Source organism: Cynara cardunculus, assembly GCF_001531365.2.
Source record: "Cynara cardunculus var. scolymus isolate 2C chromosome LG 12, CcrdV1, whole genome shotgun sequence".
Taxonomy (NCBI): Eukaryota; Viridiplantae; Streptophyta; class Magnoliopsida; order Asterales; family Asteraceae; genus Cynara; species Cynara cardunculus.
Window position 1 is genome coordinate 9,839,059 of NC_037539.1, and position 6,576 is coordinate 9,845,634.

Sequence of the window (6,576 nt, forward strand, 5' to 3'; positions counted from 1 at the left end):
GGGACAGTCTGTGTCCGTCTTGATGTAGAGATATGTTCGAGTCCAATATCGGCTAGACTTGAACAATTATCCACACTCTCTCTCTCTATATATACATATATATATATATATATAGATATATATATAGGCGAAATATCGTACGAGAAGGGAAGTTATGGTGAGAAGCATACAAAGAGATCTGAACCCTTAATTACTTTTAATCTTATGTAACCCATGAATTGTGTTTTAGAAGGGAATTGATTTAGTGTATCTCGGTGCACCTCATTAGTGTTGACATCCAATTAGGATTGATCTAAGGGTGGAGATCTCTTCTTACGTTTCTCACCGGAATATATATATATATATATATATATATATATAGAGAGAGAGAGAGAGAGAGAGAGTTTGGTTCAAATATTAACCAAGATTTTTGTGTTAACTTTGTAACCAATCTTAGCCATTGATTATTACAATAAAGGGTTGTGATTAATCATGATAAAAAACTAAATTTTTAAATTTACAATTTCAAAGAACATATGTAAACAAAGGGGAAAAGAGTATTTAGGTAATTTTCTTTTTTTTATATAACTCCCATATCATTAATTGAGAGTTACAAAATCAAAAAAACTCATTATTTTTATTAATTTATTTTTGTTAATGTAAGAACCATATGAACGCACACACACACACACACACACATATATATATATATATATATATATATATGAATCATTGTGTCAAATACGAACAAAAATTGATATATGTATGAACTTGGACTGTATAGCATTTATGAACACAATATGAATATAATAAGAATAGTTGTTACACGAAAGTAAATATATAAAAAAACAGGTATGAACACATTCAGGAGCAAACCAATATTGATATATGCAGCTAGTGTACATATGAACACAGTATGAACAGTTTGTGAACAATAGTTCCTTCATTATGAACACATTCAAGAGCAAGCCAATGAGATATGCAGCTAGTGTACATATGAACACAATATGAACACTTGTGAACAATTCTTTAACAATTACATATGAATTCGAATTTCGATTGTAGTCGTAGACGATTTTAACCTTTTCATTCTCATTGTTGTCAATCTGTTTTCCAATAGGTTTATCCATATTACTCGGACAATATTGAAATCTTTACAATCAAAAATTCTTTAACAATTACAAAATCAATATCATTATGGATAGAATAAATCGAAATTACAAAACATGAACACGTATAAAAAATATCAATATTACATAATCATCAATTATTGAGTTTTTTAGATTTGTAACTCCCAATTAATGATTTGGGAGTTACATAAATGACAAATTACTTAATTACCCTTGTCATTAATATATGAGTTATATGTGTACCTAAAGAAAAGATGGAATATGATTGGTTGAGCTTGGTTAACAAAGTTAATACAAAAATCTTGGTTAGTATTTGAACCAGCCCATATATATATATATATATAGGGGCCTAATCAAATGAGAACTGAATAATTTGTGGTAACTGTGAGATCCAATCTCAACCACAAATGAACGGATAAATTAAAAAATTAATAATTATGGTAGTTTGAGTTAAAATTATAATTAGAGTGCATATTAAGTATTTTTAAAAAAACTCTTCTTTCCTCTTTCCTCTCTCCTCTCTCCGACCTCCAATTCTGGCCTCCGGTGAAATCGGTATCACAGTATACCACAATGGGTATCACATTGTGTATCTTTGTTTTTAAGGTTTGAGTTGGTATCATAGTTGGTATCACAATATATCACAATGGGCATCACATTGTGTATCTTTGTGATTATTTGGTACCTGCCGGATTAATGTTCACCGGAGGCCGGAGATTAGAGGTCGGAGAGATGAGAGAGGAGAGATGAGTTTTTTAAAATACCTAAAATGCTCTCTAATTATAATTTTAACTCAAACTACCATAATTATTAGTTTCCTAATGTATTCGTTGATTTGTGGTTGAGATTGAATTTCAAAGTTATCACAAACTAATCAGTTCTCCCTTGAATGAACCCCTATATATATATATATATATATATATATATATATATATATAAGCTTAATCATTTAAGTGTTCGAAAATATGTGAGATCCGTGAAATCCATCATAAAAACCACTAAAATAACCATCATATTTATTAAATAAAATTTAATGCATTTTTGTAAGAAATTGCATATTTATCTCTTTCTCTCTCATCGTTCTCTATCATATATCCGTATTAACATACACACTCTGCACATAAAGTGAACACAAAGTAAACAACCTTAATAATTTTTTACTATGATGTTCACAAGTGGTATGTTCAGATTTAGTTTGTGTTTATAATATGTTAACAAGCTATACCGGATCTCGTATATCTAAAGTGTGCTTAAAAATTGAATAGTATTTCTAAGAAAGTGTTTATGATGTGTTCTTTTGAGTTCATACCCAATTATCTGTGTAAACGTATATGTTATAGAGCAAGGAGAGAAAAAATATGAGAGAGAAGAAACGTGAGGAAAAAATATGAGAGAGAAGGAAATATTTTTTAATTTACGTTAAATTGTATTTTTCAACTCATTTTTTATGATTTAAATTGGATCTGACGAATTAGTAAGTTATTACAAGAAACCCTATTTGTGTGTGTATGTGTTGGAATCATTTTATTTACTCATGGGATATTCTAGAGAGTAACATAACTTTCACATATTCTCACATTCTTTATTATGAAAAATAAAATAAAACACGTTATGTCACCTTATTTCTTCACATATTTTCACATTCTACGCAAATCAATGAGATTTACATTGAAAAACATGCACCAGCTGATCCTATTTCTTCTCAAGGGGTACCACCATTGTCGTATCGGTCATCTCGAGCCACCAAAACTCCCACCACTTTGCAAGAATTCTACATTGAGTCAACTCTTCCCTCTCGTATGGGTCCTACCACTTCCTCAAGCGAGGTCATACCCCAGGCACTGGTCACTCTCTTTCTCATGTTTTCTCGTATAATAGATTGTCCTCTCTTCCATCAAGATTTCATTACAAAATTGACCATCCTTTTTTACTCAAGTTATGTAGGATAGGAAATTCAGGCACTTCAAGGAAACAAGACTCGGAACTTAGTTTCCATTCCCGCTCATGGACGTCCCATTGGATGCAAATGGATATACAAAATCAAGTATAACCTTGATGGATCCGTTGAAAGATATAAAGCGAGATTGGTAGCCAATGGCTACATTCAAGCTGAGGGCATCGATTACATGGAGACGTTTGCACCTGTGACGAAGTTGACAACCGTTTGAGTGTTACTTAGTCATGTAGCCTTCAAAGATTGGCATCTACACCAACTTGATGTGAACAAGGCATTCCTTAACGATGACCTCTACAAAAATGTCTACATGAAGCTTCCTCCTGGTTTTGGACGAAAGGAGGAGACTAGGGTTTGCAAGTTACACAAACCGCTACATGGGTTAGAACAAGCTTCAAGAAAATGGTTTCTTAAACTTTCTGCAGCTCTAAAGACAGTAGGTTTCAAGCAATCTTGGTCCGATTATTCATTATTCGTCCGAAACCATCAAGGAAAATTCATGACTTTACTAGTTTACGTCGATGATGTCATATGAACAGGAAGCAGTTTAGAAGACATCATCGAGGTCAAGAAGTTTTTTTATCAAGCCAATTCAAACTAAAAGATATGGGAAAATTGAAGTATTTTCTTCGTATAGAAGTGACAAGATCCGAAAGGGGGCTAACTTTCTGTCAACGAAAGTACGCCTTGGAGATTCTAGAAGATATAGGATTTCTTGGGGGAAATTATCAAGGTTTCCGGTGAGCAAAACATGGCCCTCAACAAAGACAATGGCAATATGTTGAAGGGTGCATCTCAATGCCACCGACTTGGAGGGAGACTCATCTACCTTACCATCACAAGGACATACCTAGTTTATGCAGTCCATATATTAAGCCAATTCATGGACAAACCAAGACAATCGCACCTTGAGGCAACCCATAAAGTTTTGAGATATATCAAGCACACACCAGGTCAATGAATACTTTTGCCCTCTAAAGGACCTTTAGAGTTGAAAGCATATTGTGGTTCATAATGGACATGCTGTAAGGATACAAGAAGGTCCTTAACTGGCTATTGCATCCTCTTTGGTGATGCACCAATATCATGGAAAACCAAGAAGCAGAGTATGGTTTCCAGATCAAGCACGGAAGCATTGTATCCCTCTATGGAAACCACATGTTGTGAAGTAACGTGGTTATGTAACATATTGAAAGATTTAAATGTTACACATGAGAAACTAGTCAATTTATTCTGTGATAACCAAGCGGCACTTCACATAACCTCAAATCATGTCTTTCACAAACGAACCAAACACATAGAGATTGATTATCATGTTGTACATGAGAAGATGCAAAGGGAGTAATCAAGACAACACATATTTGGACCAATGAGCAACCAACTGACTTGTTCACTAAGCGGCTTGGATCAAAACAATTTTCCATGTCGTTAGACAGGTTGGGTGCAATCAACACACACTCCAACTTAAGAAGGGGTATTAGAGGAAAAGATCGAAATTAATCATCTAATTGATTTGTAAAATATTTTGTTGTTAATAGCTTCCTCTCTTAGCTCTTGTAATATGTTTTGCTGGAATAGATACAAAAAGTCATTTTCTTACAATATATATGCTTTCTTTGTTTGTCATTGCATTCATAAAATTCTAACATGTTTTTTATAAAACTAGAATTACGTGAAGGAATTTGGGTTGATACATGTGGGTAGGTTTTTTTCTTCTTACTTTTCCTTGTAGCAATATTTGATTCGTGTTTAAAGCCATTCTAAAAGCAAATAAAGATAAGATCGTACATAATGATATGCATCATGACTCACTTGAAAGCAATTAAAAACACTGAAAAGAGCATACCCAAATATTTCGATTGTGAAATATTGGGACCAATAATGATCCTACCACGCTTGACATGGAAACACAATGAATTATTGGTTGTTTCGGATCAATAAATGGCGTAGATTTTAAAAACCGAAGATATATAGATAATACACACCATTTGATGAATGAGATCTGAAAGTCAATGATACTTTAAAACCCTCATTTTTGCCATCCCTTTGATGTTTGTAACATTGAGTTGACACATAATTTAAGTCGACTGTTCAAATATTGGTTAAATATATGAAATTTTGTTCAAATAATTACAAGAATGTCATGTTCCAAGTAATTATCATCATTTTTAAGGAGTGATAACACCAAGTACATAACTTTAATCACAAGGGTGATGCCTGATTGATTTGAGCTTGGCTCCAAAAGTCAAAAGTATCAGGAGGTCTCATGTTCAAATCCAATGAGGAATAAAAATCCCCTTGTGGCCACGTTCAAATACGGTGACTCCGAGCTATCTGCAAAGCAGGTAGTCGTTCTGGAATTAGTAGACCCGCATAGCGGGTTGGATATCCAGGTTAATAAAAAAAAGTACATAATTTTTAGTTATAAGATTTCATAAAAATAAACCGACATAAATTTCTAGCAAAATCCCGAAAAGTAGGTATCGCAACGTTTATGACGATAGAACATTTTTATGAAACACAAACAAATAAAAGGGCAACAAAATGAACATCACTCGCTTGCATTTAAATTAACAATATGATTTAATATCTCAACAAATAATTGACATTAACTATTTATTACAAATTTGTCAAATTATTGTCTTCAAATCTGAAAACATGACTCAAATGTCATTATCTGAATTAATACTCCCACGCCTCTCATTGATGATACATAATTAAATTGTTTTTGACTTTTTTAAAGTCAAAACAAATAAACTTTAAGAAACAAGTGAATCCCGTAAAAAACTGAACATTGATAATCACAAAATTGTCACGAGACTTCTAAATAATCATAAAATTGTCATTGTACAATTTTAGACCATTAGATCATTAGCTTATAAAGTTGATCAATGAATATAAATTGGTCTTATGGATCTCATGAAAAACTCTTGATTTCACGTGAACTCAATTATATCTATACTATCTTATAAAACATTTGGCTAAAACTCTTAAAAACTCTTAAAACTCTTAAAAACTCTTAAACATGTTCATCCCTATCCGATTTCATCCCATATATGAATTCGTGTAACTAACTGCAGATAAACACAATCAAATACAGGATAAACATCTCATTTAAATATAAAAAATCTAAAATATAATTAGTATAATCATTAAATTCTAACAGAATACTTAATTATTATCTTTATAAAATTTATAATATTAAACCAAAAATAAATTGTATATTAAAAAAATATTTTATATTATAAATCATTTGACAAAAACTCTTAAAAAACATTTTTTATGCGTAAAGTACTGTTTATTAATGTATATTACTTAAAACTCAAGATTACAAGTAATTGTGCATAGGTACAACTTATTAAAGCTTCATATCTGAATTTGTATAACTAACTGCAGATAAATACAATTAAATATAGGATAAACATCTCATTTTAAATATAAAAAATCTAAAATATAATTAGGATAATCATTGAGTTCTAACAGAATACTTAATTATTATCTTTATAAAATGTT